We start from the raw sequence: 14,419 nt of genomic DNA on the forward strand, positions 1-14,419 counted from the left end.
CCCTCCCTGGCCGGTCATATCAGGTTTCCCCAACGCCTCAGGCCCTTTGGCTACTAAAATCAAAAGGTGACACCAGGGGACTCAGAGTCAGAGAGTCCCACACCTTCGGATCAACCGGTGTAGCCCTAGGTCTCCTCCTCATCTCTGTATGTGTGTGTGTGTGTGTGCCTCTGGGTGTCTGTGTGTCTGTGTGTAAAGAGGACCTGACCATGCCATCGAGGGTGGAGATGCCCCAAGCAGGATGAGGCTGATGAGGGTTTAGATGTCTAGTGGGCAAGTTATGTTCACACCCCAGTTTAAGGCTGGTTAAGTGGGATCGGGTGGAGGGTCTACACCCTTCTGCCCAGGGTTTATCCTGAGACGCTAAACGGATGGGTCTATGACCCAGGAGCGGGGCTCACCCTAACAGTAACCACTAACCCTGACCCTGACACTGACTGTGAGCCTGCCCCAAACCCTAACCCAAACCCTGACCCTGACACTGACTCTGTCTGTGATCCTGACCTGAACCCTAAACCTAAACCTAAGCCTGGCACTGACCTGATGTGTACCATGAACCTAAACCTAACGTTGATATTACTGTAACCAAGACTCATACCTAACCATGACCGTGACCCTGACCCTAATCCTAACCCTGATGCTGATCTAACCCTGACCCTAACCCTAACACTGACCGAGACTGTGAGCTTGACCCTAACCCTAAACCTAAAGGTAACTCTAACCATGACCCTAATACAGACCCTGAACCTAAACCTAACGCTGACCCTGACCCTAACACTAACCCCTACGCTAAACAAAACCCTAACACTGACCTTACGCTGACTAACCCTATAACTAACCATAACCCTACTTCTAACTCTAACCCTAACCCCAATCCCAAACACTACCGCCAAAACCTAACTGTGACACTGAACCGAACATTGACCCTAAACCAAAGCCTGACGCTAAACCTGTCCCTGTCCATGACCTTCACCTGACCCTGACCCTGACCGTAATCCTAACCATGAACCTAACACTGAATACTACATAACCTTGTCCCTGACCCGAATGTGGAATTTAAACCAATACCTGAACCTGACCCTAAACCGGACACTGGCGCTAAACATCACCCTGACCCTGTCCTAGACCATAACCATAAACCTAACCCTGACCCTAACAGTGACCCCGACACTGACCCGAACACTAAACCTTACCCAGACTGTGAGCCTTACCCTAACTCTAACCCTAAATGTAACCCTGAACCTGACACTAACACGGGCCCTCCCCCGAATCCTATCGCTGACCTAACCCTCAGAGTAAAATCTAACCCTACCACGGACCCTGATCCTAACAAGTTCTAACCCTAACCGTCAACCAAACGCTAACACTAACACTAACACTAACACTAAACTTTAACAATAACCCTGAACCTATACCTGATTATGCTCATAACCCTAACCATGATCTTTTCCTATACCAGACCCTGACCCTAAACCTGAACCTGGCCCTGACCCTAAACCTAACCATGACCCTAACACTGACCACTACATAACCCTGTCGCTGACCCGAATGAGGACTTTAAACCAAACCTGATCCTATTCGTAAAGCTGACACTGGCGCTACACTTCACCCTGACCCTGACCCAGGCAAAGACCATAAACGTAACCCTGACCCTAACAGTGACCCTGACCACGACCCTAACACTAACAGTGACCCTGACTGTGAGCCTGACCCTCGCTCTAACCCTAAACGTAACCCTGACCATGACACTAACACGGGCCCTGACCCGAAACCTAACACTGAACCTAACCCTAAAACTAACCCCTAACATTATCCCTGACACGGACCCTAACTCGGTCTAACCCTCCACCTACCTCTAACCCTAACCCTAACCCCACTTTAACAATAATCCTGACGCTGATCATAACCCTAACTCTGAAGGTTGCCAATGTCAGATCTTAACCTTAAACCTGACCCTGGCCTTGACCTTAACACTGACCCTAACCCTGAATGTAAACCTAAATCTGACCCAATCTATGATCCTAAACAGAATCTTAAGCCTAAAGCTAACCCTGATCCTGAACCTACTCACAAAACAGAACCTAAACATAAAGCTGACCTTACCATAACCATGAACCTAACCCTGACCCTGACCCTATCCCTGACACTAAACCTGTCCCAAACCTAACCCTGAACCTGACATGAACCTTGCCCCCAAACCTAAACGTGACCCTGACCCTAAATCTGACCATGACCCTAAACCTGACCCTAAATCGAACCGTCACTAACACTGACCCTGACCCTGACTCTGACCGTAACCCTAACTGTGACCCTATTGTGAGCCTGACCCTAAACCTAACCATGAACCTAACCCTAACCCTGACCCATACCCTAAGACTTACGCTAACCCTGACCCCAATGACGTCTAACCCTAACCCTGATCCTAAGTCTTTCTTAACCCTAACCCTAACACTAAACTAGTCTAAACCCAGCTCTGTTCCCTCCAGCGGGGACAACAGCTGCAACCAGGCCTCCCAGGGGCTGGGGGGAGGCTGTATGGGGGCCATTGGATTGGCACTGCATTGAGTGGAGGGTGAGCATTGAGCAGCTTGGGGACCGGTGGCTCAGGGAGCTCTGGTACAGCAGGAAGTTCGGTAAGGAGCCCCCAGGCAGTGGTGACCTCACTTCCCTGACGACAGAGCCCAACGGAATTGGAACCCACGTATCCAGGCAACCCATTACAGAGAAAAACCCCCTGCCCAACTCATTTCTAGGCACATCCTAAAGGAAGCGACATGTTCTTCTGAGGTACTGAAGCCGAGAGGATGTAGGGAGAAGAGAGCTCGCCCGCCAGACACGTCCCCTCCCTGGCCGGTCATATCAGGTTTCCCCAACGCCTCAGGCCCTTTGGCTACTAAAATCAAAAGGTGACACCAGGGGGCTCAGAGTCAGAGAGTCCCACACCTTCTGATCCACGGGTGTAGCCCTAGGTCTCCTCCCCGTCTCTCTGTGTGTGTGCATGTGTGTGGGTGTGTGTTCCTCTTGGTGTCTGTGTGTCTGTGTGTAAAGAGGACCTGGCCATGCAATCGTGGGTGGAGATGCCCCAGGCAGGATCAGGCTGATGAGGGGTTAAGTGTCTGTTGGGCAAGTCATGTTCACACCCAAGTTTAAGGCTGGTTAGGTGGGATCAGGTGGAGGGTCTACACCCTTCTGCCCAGGGTTTATCCTGAGACCCTGACCGGATGGGTCCATGACCCAGGAGCGGGGCTAACCCTAACAGTAACCACTAACCCTGACCCTGACACTGACTGTGAGCCTGCCCCAAACCCTAACCCAAACCCTGTCCCTGAACCTGACCCTGACCCTGTCTGTGATCCTGACCTGAACCCTAAACCTAAACCTAAGCCTGACAATGTTTCTGATGTGGACCCTGAAGCTAAACCTAACGTTGATATTACCGTAACCAAGAATCATACCTAACCCTGACCATGACCCTGACCCTAATCGTCACCCTGATGCTGACCTAAATCTGACCCAAACCCTAACCCTGACGTGACTGTGAACCTGATCCTAACCCTAAACCTAAAGGTAACTCTAACCATGACCCTAATACAGACCCTGAACCTAAACCTAACGCTGACCCTGACCCTAAAACTAACCCCTACCCTAAACCAAACCCTAACCCTGACCTTGTGCTGTCTAAGCCTTACCATAACCCTACTTCTAACTCTAACCCTAACCCCAATCCCAAACACTACCGCCAAAACCCAACTGTGACACTGAACCGAACATTGACCCTAAACCAAAGCCTGACCCTAAACTTGAACCTGGCCCTGAACTTCACCTGACCTGACCCTGACCCTAATGCTAACCATGACACTAACACTGACCACTACACAATCCTGCCCCTGACCCGAATGTGGACTTTAAACCAATACCTGAACCTGACCCTAAACCTGACACTGGCACTAAACTTCACCCTGACCCTGACCCAGACCATGACCATAAACCTAACCCTGACCCTAACAGTGACTCCGACCAGGACCTGAACAACAAACCTGACCCTGACTGTGAGCCTGACCCTAACTCTAACCCTAAATGTAACCCTGACCCTGACACTAACACGGGCCATCCCCCGAATCCTATCGCTGAACCTAACCATAAGAGTAACCCCTAACCCTACAACAGACCCTGATCCTAACAAGTTCTAACCCTAACCGTCAACCAAACGCTAACCCTAACACTAACCCTAAACTTTCACAATAACCCTGACCCTATACCTGACTATGATCATAAGCCTAACCCTGAACTTTGCCTATACCAGACCCTGACCATATACCTGACCCTGGCCCTGAGACTAAACCTAACCATGACCCTAACAATGACCACTACATAACACTGTCCCTGACCCGAATGTGGACTTTAAACCAATACTTGATCCTGACCGTAAACCTGACACTGGCGCTAAACTTCACCATGAACCTGACCCGGGCATAGACCATAAACCTAACCCTGACCCTAACAGTGACATTGACTCTGACCCTAAAATTAACCCTGACCCTGACTGTGAGCCTGACACTTACTCTAACCCTAAACGTAACCCCGACCATGACACTAACACGGGCCCTGACCCGAAACCTAACACTGAACCTAACCCTAAAACTAACCCCTAACATTATCCCTGACACTGACCCTAAACCGGTCTAACCCTCCACCTACCTCTAACCCTAACCCTAACCCCACTTTAACAATAATCCTGACCCTCTCCCTGACCCTGATCATAACCCTAACTCTGAACTTTGCCTATGTCAGAGCTTAACCTTAAACCTGACCCTGGCCTTGACTGTAACACTGACACTAACCCTGAATAAAAACCTAACTCAGACCCAATCCGTGATCCTGAACAGAATCTTAACCCTTAAGCCAACCCTGAATCTGAACCTACTCATAAAACAAAACCTAAACATAAAGCTGACCTTACCATAACCATGAACCTAACCCTGACCCTGACCCTAACCCTGACACTAGACCTGACCCACTCCTAACCCTGACCCTGATATGAACCTTGCCCCCAAACCAAAACTTGAACCTGACCCTAAATCTGACCATAACCCTGAACCTGACCCTAAATCTAACCGTCACCCTACACTGACCCTGACCCTGTCTCTGATGGTAACGGTAACCGTGACCCTACTGTGAGCCTGAACCTAAACCTAACCATGAACCTAACCCTAATCCTGACCCATACCCTAAGCCTTCCGCAAACCCTGACCCCAAGCACGTCTAACCCTAACCCTGATCCTAAGTCTTTCTTAACCCTAACCCTAACACTAACCTAGTCTAAACCCAGCTCTGTTCCCTCCAGAGGGGACAACAGCTGCACCCAGGCCTCCCAGGGGCTGGGGGGAGGCTGTATGGGGGCCATTGGATTGGCACTGCATTGAGTGGAGGGTGAGCATTGAGCAGCTTGGGGACCGGTGGCTCAGGGAGCTCTGGTACAACAGGAAGTTCGGTAAGGAGCCCCCAGGCAGTGGTGACCTCACTTCCCTGACGACAGAGCCCAACAGAATTGGAACCCACGTATCCAGGCAACCCATTACAGAGAAAAACCCCCTGCCCAACTCATTTCTAGGCACATCCTAAAGGAAGCGACATGTTCTTCTGAGGTACTGAAGCCGAGAGGATGTAGGGAGAAGAGAGCTCGCCCGCCAGACACGTCCCCTCCCTGGCCGGTCATATCAGGTTTCCCCAACGCCTCAGGCCCTTTGGCTACTAAAATCAAAAGGTGACACCAGGGGGCTCAGAGTCAGAGAGTCCCACACCTTCTGATCCACGGGTGTAGCCCTAGGTCTCCTCCCCGTCTCTCTGTGTGTGTGCATGTGTGTGGGTGTGTGTTCCTCTTGGTGTCTGTGTGTCTGTGTGTAAAGAGGACCTGGCCATGCAATCGTGGGTGGAGATGCCCCAGGCAGGATCAGGCTGATGAGGGGTTAAGTGTCTGTTGGGCAAGTCATGTTCACACCCAAGTTTAAGGCTGGTTAGGTGGGATCGGGTGGAGGGTCTACACCCTTCTGCCCAGGGTTTATCCTGAGACCCTGACCGGATGGGTCCATGACCCAGGAGCGGGGCTCACCCTAACAGTAACCACTAACCCTGACCCTGACACTGACTGTGAGCCTGCCCCAAACCCTAACCCAAACCCTGTCCCTGAACCTGACCCTGACCCTGTCTGTGATCCTGACCTGAACCCTAAACCTAAACCTAAGCCTGACAATGTTTCTGATGTGGACCCTGAAGCTAAACCTAACGTTGATATTACCGTAACCAAGAATCATACCTAACCCTGACCATGACCCTGACCCTAATCGTCACCCTGATGCTGACCTAAATCTGACCCTAACCCTAACCCTGACGTGACTGTGAACCTGATCCTAACCCTAAACCTAAAGGTAACTCTAACCATGACCCTAATACAGACCCTGAACCTAAACCTAACGCTGACCCTGACCCTAACACTAACCGTACCCTAAACCAAACCATAACCCTGACCTTACACTGTCTAAGCCTTACCATAACCCTACTTCTAACTCTAACCCTAACCCCAATCCCAAACCCTACCGCAAAAACCTAACTGTGTCACTGAACAGAACATTGACCCTATACCAAAGCCTGACCCTAAACCTGAACCTGTCCCTGAACTTTACCTGACCTGACCCTGACCCTAATCCTAACCATGACACTAACACTGACCACTACACAATCCTGTCCCTGACCCGAATGTGGACTTCAAACCAATACCTGAACCTGACCCCAAACCGGACACTGGCGCTAAACATCACCCTGACCCTGAACCAGACCATGACCATAAACCTAACCCTGACCCTAACAGTGACTCCGACCCGGACCTGAACAACAAACCTGACCCTGACTGTGAGCCTGACCCTAACTCTAACCCTAAATGTAACCCTGACCCTGACACTAACACGGGCCATCCCCCGAATCCTATCGCTGAACCTAACCATAAGAGTAACCCCTAACCCTACAACAGACCCTGATCCTAACAAGTTCTAACCCTAACCGTCAACCAAACGCTAACCCTAATACTAACCCTAAACTTTCACAATAACCCTGACCCTATACCTGACTATGATCATAAGCCTAACCCAGAACTTTGCCTATACCAGACCCTGACCATATACCTGAACCTGGCCCTGAGACTAAACCTAACCATGACCCTAACAATGACCACTACATAACACTGTCCCTGACCCGAATGTGGACTTTAAACCAATACTTGATCCTGACCGTAAACCTGACACTGGCGCTAAACCTCACCATGAACCTGACCCAGGCAAAGACCATAAACCTAACCCTGACCCTAACAGTGACCCTGACCACGACCCTAACACTAACAGTGACCCTGACTGTGAGCCTGACCCTAACTCTAACCCTAAACGTAACCCTGACCATGACACTAACACGGGCCCTGACCCGAAACCTAACTCTGAACCTAACCCTAAAACTAACCCCTATCATTATCCCTGACACTGACCCTAACCCGGTCTAACCCTCCACTTACCTCTAACCCTAACCCTAACCCCACTTTAACAATAATCCTGACGCTGATCATAACCCTAACTCTGAAGTTTGCCAATGTCAGATCTTAACCTTAAACCTGACCCTGGCCTTGACCTTAACACTGACCCTAACCCTGAATATAAACCTAACTCTGACCCAATCGGTGATCCTAAACAGAATCTTAAGCATAAAGCTAACCCTGATCCTGAACCTACTCATAAAACAGAACCTAAACATAAAGCTGACCTTACCATAACCATGAACCTAATCCTGACCCTGACCCTAACCCTGACAATAGACCTGTCCCAAACCTAACCCTGACCCTGACATGAACCTTGCCCCCAACCAAAACTTGAACCTGACCCTAAATCAAACCATGACCCTGAACCTGACCCTAAACCTAACCATCACCCTAAAACTGACCCTGACGTGACTCTGACCGTAATGCTAACCCTGACCCTACTGTGAGCATGACCCTAAACCAAACCATGAACCTAACCCTAACCCTGAGCCCTACCCTAAGCCTTACGCTAACCCTGACCCCAAGGACATCTAACCCTAACCCAGACCCTAAGTCTTTCTCAATCCTAACCCTAAAACTGACCTAGTATAAATCCAGCTCTGTTGCCTCCAGCGGGGACAACAGCCGCACCCAGGCCTCCCAGGGGCTGGGGGAGGCTGTATGGGGGTCACTGGATGGGCACTGCCTGAGTGGAGTGTGAGCCTGAGCAGCTTGGGGACCGCCGGCTCAGGGAGTTCTGGTACAGCAGGAAGTTCGGTAAGGAGCCCCCAGGCAGTGGTGACCTCACTTCCCTGACGACAGAGCCCAACGGAATTGGAACCAACATATCCAGGCACCCCATTACAGAGAAAACACCCCTGCCCAGCTCATTTCTAGGCACATCCTAAAGGAAGCGACATGTTCTTCTGCTGTACTGAAGCCGAGAGGATGTAGGGAGAAGAGAGCTCGCCCGCCAGACACGTCCCCTCCCTGGCCGGTCATATCAGGATTCCCCAATGCCTCTGGACCTTTGGTTACTAAAATCAAAAGGTGACACCAGGGGACTCAGAGTCAGAGAGTCCCACACCTTCTGATCAACTAACTTGCATTATTGTTAACAAGAATCTTGTGCATTACCATCAGTTTTCTACATTATAACCTCTTGCTCTACAGTTTGTAAATACCTTTGTCAATAGCAAGCTAATAAACGGGGTGACCCCAATGGATTGAGATAATCTCCAGAGATTCTGCTACATAATGCCAAGGACTCCATTAAAAGGACACCTAAGAATTTATTTTGCCCAAAAATTTGATCATTTTTTTCATTGTCCTTACCTATTTTCCAAACCTAGTCCTTTTGCTTCACCTTTCAGTCTACGGACCCTTTATCTGACTGACTTGTTAATTCTGGTAATGTCTTGCAGATTAATTTGCTTGCCAGAGGTGGTTCCTCTAATTGATGTCTAAGAACCCTAATTAGTTAAGAAAACTTTTTTTTAACATTTTCATTGCTATTTATTATTATTATTATTATTATTGCTAATATCTCTATTATAAATAATTCACAAGGGCATCTTTCTGACAAAAGACAAAGAGCTGGCTACTAGTAGAAAAAGTACATTTGACTCTGTCAGTGAAAGTGGTAAATGGATTTGAGAATATAAGGCAATCCACTGGAATTATGTGTTAAAATTTTAAATATTATAGATACATTTACTTAATTTCTAATACTGTTGTTGCTTATAATTAAATAAGATGTTTTCCATGAACCACGCATTACAGCAAATATATTGTTTATACAGATTAAATTTTTATCAAAAGGGATACCTGGGTGGCTCAGTTGGTTAAGCAGCTGCCTTTGGCTCAGGTCATGATCCCAGCGTCCTGGGAACGAGTCCCGCATCGGGCTCCTTGCTCGGCCAGGAGCCTGCTTCTGCCTCTGCCTCTGCCTGCCATTCTGTCTGCCTGTGCTTGCTCTCTCGCCCACTCCCTCTGATAAATAAATAAAATCTTAAAATAAATAAATAAATTTTCATCAAAAAATTATAAGTGTATTTTATTGTAGGATCATGATTAGCATTTTGCAGATGAGAAAAGTGAAATTTAGAAAAGTATGTCTCTTCAATTCCCTCATACAATATCTGGCCTAGATAGAAGGATATACTATCACAATTGAGGAAGATAATTGATTACTTAAAATGATAAACTTTACTGTATAGGGTTTTTTAAATGTTTGCCACAGATTCAGATTCTTATAAAATATATATCTATTTTTTGTAAAGAGAATGCACTAAGAAGTAAAAAGAAAGTGATATATCAGTGCTACCAACTAATGGCTAAAATATCACCACCTTATTTATGAACAATGAAACAGTGTGCAATATTTAAATAAATTTAAATAAATTCCTATTTACTTTATGTATTTATAAATTTAAATAAATTCCTATTTATTTATTATTAAAGAAATTCCTCTAACAAACAGTATGTTTTGAAGATTGCTAGCAGGAAAGTGTTGTACTACAGTAATCAGAAAATATGATCTAAAATTCTGCTTTCAAGGGCACCTGGGTGGCTCAGTGGGTTAAAACTCTGCTTTCAAGAAGCTATAACAGTAAGTACTGAGCATTAGCTATTATATGCTATGGATGAATAACTGAAATCTACATTTGAAACTAATGGTACACTATATGCTAACTAATTGAATTTTAAAAAGTTAAAAAAAAAGCCACTATTTTATAAAACAATATTCCCAACAGGCTCTTTTGCTTTAAAATACTCACTTTGTAATGAGAGTCATTACTTTTGTCTAGCCAATTCTTACATCACTGTTTATCCCTTCCCTGCTTTATCTCTTCCCAGTATCAATAAAGGCTCACTTGGGTTACCTAGAAGCCATGAGAAAGCTTGTAATAGATCTGGCTGGTTTTTACCAGCAATTTGACCACCATGTGCACAGGGAAGTCTATTGATAAAGGCTTTATTGCAATAAGTTGCAAATACATGGATGATTTTGAATTCTCTTTCTTGAGGTCTTGTTTCATGATAATAAATTTAGGGTGGCTTATTGGAATGGATGTTATTAACATATTTTCATAGTTCTAAGTACATGGAATTGTAAAATAGATTAATGAATGTGGCATTACTGACAACTGTCCTCATTTTGAAATCAAATTACAGTGTACTCAGATGAGGAAGCAAAGCAGATTTGGGATTATGAGTGAACTAATTTAAAAAAGTCTTAGGGGTATGATCAGACTATTGGGTAATTCAGTAGAAAAATGTCAACTGATTGAGATTTTGTGTTTCCTGATTTCAGAGAGAAGTTAAGATAAATAAGGAACACGAGGAGACTAGGAAGCCAAACATAAGTGATAATTTTGTGCCAGAGTGTGTATACATCTGTTTATCTTCTTGCTTTACCACTAAGGTTGCTCCTAGAGGAGAGTTTAAATATGTGTTGGAGCTAATCTCTGTGGATTACACAACAAACCACATCCTACAGCTCTCCCTGAAACACCCCTTATGATTTCAATGTAATTTGGTTTTTGCATTTTTAGAAATAACAAAATACTTTGCAAACTCATCTACTTTATTACCACCACAAGTGAGTCAGCTGACTCCACATTTTAACACAGTGACAGTCACAGAGGAATGGAGGAATGAGTAAAGTTATCAATATATGTGCTTTTAAGAAGTACAACAGGGTAGCAGCTATTTCCAGGAACCAAAACATGGGTCAGCAGCTGTGAAGGAAAAGTGATGGAATAAATGACTCATTTCAGAGGAGTTCTACGACATATTAATTCTATAATGTATCCTCAGCACCCAGTTACCCGCTTTGATCTAAAGATAAGGATTTACAGTTAAGGTCCCATTTATGATTTGACTGGTAGGGTCTGAATCATGTTTACTATTGTTTTGACTATTACTTGAAACCTATAGTAGTACTTGGGATATGTGTTGTGTATTCTGTGAACATGTGCTATTTTTAGATTAGATAATTCCTGTCTCGAACCCCTGTTAATTTGTTTGTTTCTGTTTAATTGATAGTGGTTTCAGTAAATGGATATATCTGAAAAATTGCAAAGCCACTATTAAAATAAGTTATTATTATATATAGCATGGAATTGCACATTCCTCCTTTGAATCCGACAGAGCTTCACCATATCCTTAACAATTTGGGAAAAACATGCTATTATTTTTCTTTATAAAATTTCTCCTGTTAGGCTGTGATGGTTGTCATCAGCAGTAACTCCTCTGAAGGCTTTGTTAAAAGAGTTGAAAAAATTGGAAAGGTGTGAATGAAGCTGTTTGCTGAATATAAAGAAAAGAGCATTGAAGTACAATTCACAATCTTACTTCTCCTCTATGCTTTTAGATGTTTGACATTTGAAAATTTTGCTTCTAGAAGAGATGCCCTATATAATTCTTACTTTAAGGAGCAAGTTGCTTTTATAATTTTTTTTTTATTATTCTACCATTCAAGTATTTCCATTTAAATTAAATTCAATACCATTTAAAAAAAATCAAAAGTGCAGCCAGTATTCAATTCCTGGGCTAAATAATTTTAGAAAGCTTTGTGTTATTGAACCTACGGGGTTTTTCTGTAGTTTTAACTCTTTCTTTCTGTGATTTTTCCCATTAGTCACGTAAGTGACTGCAATATAACAGACATTGAGGGTAAAGAAGGACTGAATAGAACAATCCTTGGCCTCATGAAGTTGAGAATCTAGCAAGGGAGTCAAACAATTCAATCATTCAGAGACAATTTATTGAGTGCCTGGCCTAAGATGTGCACAACAAAACCCCAGCCCAGAGGAATCATTTTAATGGGAGAGATAGATAATAGGTAAGCCAACTTTAAAAAGAAAAAAATCGTACTGGTTTTTCTTTAATAGTGATGCATATTTGAACTAAATAAGCACATTTTAAAAAGAGCAGTGATTGAGAAGAGGTTTTGTAACTGAGTGGTCCGAAAGGGCCTCCCTGAAAAAGTCTGTTTTGAACAGATTTCTGAATAATATCAGCTAGGAAGCTGCGTAAAAATCTCAGGGATGGGTGATTTTTCCAGTCAAAAAACTGTAAAGGCTCCAAAGTCACAATACAGCTGTAAGTTTCTCTAATAAAGTAACTTCTGACAAAGAATGAGAAGAAATAACTAACCCAGGTTTGAAAGAAAAGGGACAGACTTTCTATGGAATTAATATTTAATTAAAGCTCTAAAGGACAAAAATACAATAGAGCAAAATTCTATATACCTAATGACGCTGATATACTTAATGAAAGTTCATAAACAAGTGTGGGTAGCAAAGAGTGTGTGGGAATGTTGGTAAGAACAGTGGGGAAGAGTCATCCCTGAACATGTTCTTAAATGAAGCAATTCTTGTGTTGTTTTAAAGGGTAAATTGGAGTTTGCCTAAGTGATTAGAGAAGGATGCCTCGGCTTATGGAAGTTCAAAGCCATAAAGATGTGATAAACTACTGCAGATATTTTCATGTATATTTGTTGTTGCTTCTAGTAATGGTGATCTAAAAACTCTTTCTTAAGACAACTAAAAATCCAGACAAAATAGCTTTTAAAGTTAAAAATATCAGAATGATTATAAAAATAAGGGAGGGATTACTGGGCCAAAATAGGAAATACAATGAGAGCCCAGAGATATATGCCCTGAAGCCATTTTAGCTATGAGAGCATTTGAAACTGCTAAAACACACTGAGCTGTGTTTTTAATAGACTCTTGATACTAGAGAAACAAAATTCAAAATCCAGCAGCAATCAAATTTGAGGACTTTGGTACAACCCAAATTTAAGTTGAGATCCCCAAAGCACAAGGAGAAGCAGAAATAAGACTATAGCCTACCTTGCCTTCTGTGTAAACTGAGAAAGTCAATCACTGAATTTGGAGTATGATTGTCTTGTAGAGTCTCAGATATAAGAGAAAATCCTGCCAAGGAGGACCATACCATTATTATAGCTCTTAATTATCCCTACTCAATAAGAGTTTCAAATATAATGTCTTGAACATAGCAAAATGGAACAAAGCACACAAAGAAAAACCATTAACAAGATTTGAAAGACAAAATGGGATTAAGTATGATGTTAAAATGATCAATAAAGATTGTAAAATGGCTTGATTACTCTGCTCAAATAAATGAGAGGGGAAGCAAATTGAACAAAAAATTGAAACTAAAAATGATATTGAGAAAGGTTTTATAAATGAACCAAATGGATACTCTAGAATTTAAAGATATGACAGCCAATTTAAGATACCACAGGGGTGCCTGGGTGGCTCACTTAATTAAACCTCCAATTCTTTGTCCTTTTTTTTTTAACACCTTAATTTTATTTTATTTCTTTCATTTTGGCTCAGGTCATGATGTCAGGGTTGTGAAATAGAGCCCAGAGTTGGGCTCTGTGCTGAGCCTGGAGCCTGCTTAAGATTCTTTTCCCTTCTTTTTCTATCCATCCCTGCGCTCTCACTAGCTCGCTTTCTCTTGCTTGCAAATAAATAAATAGATAGATAGATGATAGATAGATAGATAGATAGATAATAGACAAAGCAAAATAAAAGCAGATTATGAAAATAAATATAAAGATTTTGAAATGAAAACAAGTTCAAAATAAAATAGAGAAGACCTACACAGCTAAAAGTTCATTCAGAAAATCTACTATTAAAGAAGTCAGTATAACACAATGTTAAGATATCAAAAGATTTGAGCATGTACTGTACAGAAAGGGTAATCCAAATGGCCACTCATATATAAAAACTGTTTATCTTTATTATGAATCTGGAATTAAATTAAATTAAATTAAAAATAAATTAAAACCTAGAATGGCATACTATTACACACTTACCATATTGG

This window comes from Mustela lutreola, chromosome 3 (assembly GCF_030435805.1).
Source record: "Mustela lutreola isolate mMusLut2 chromosome 3, mMusLut2.pri, whole genome shotgun sequence".
In the NCBI taxonomy this organism is placed as follows: domain Eukaryota; kingdom Metazoa; phylum Chordata; class Mammalia; order Carnivora; family Mustelidae; genus Mustela; species Mustela lutreola.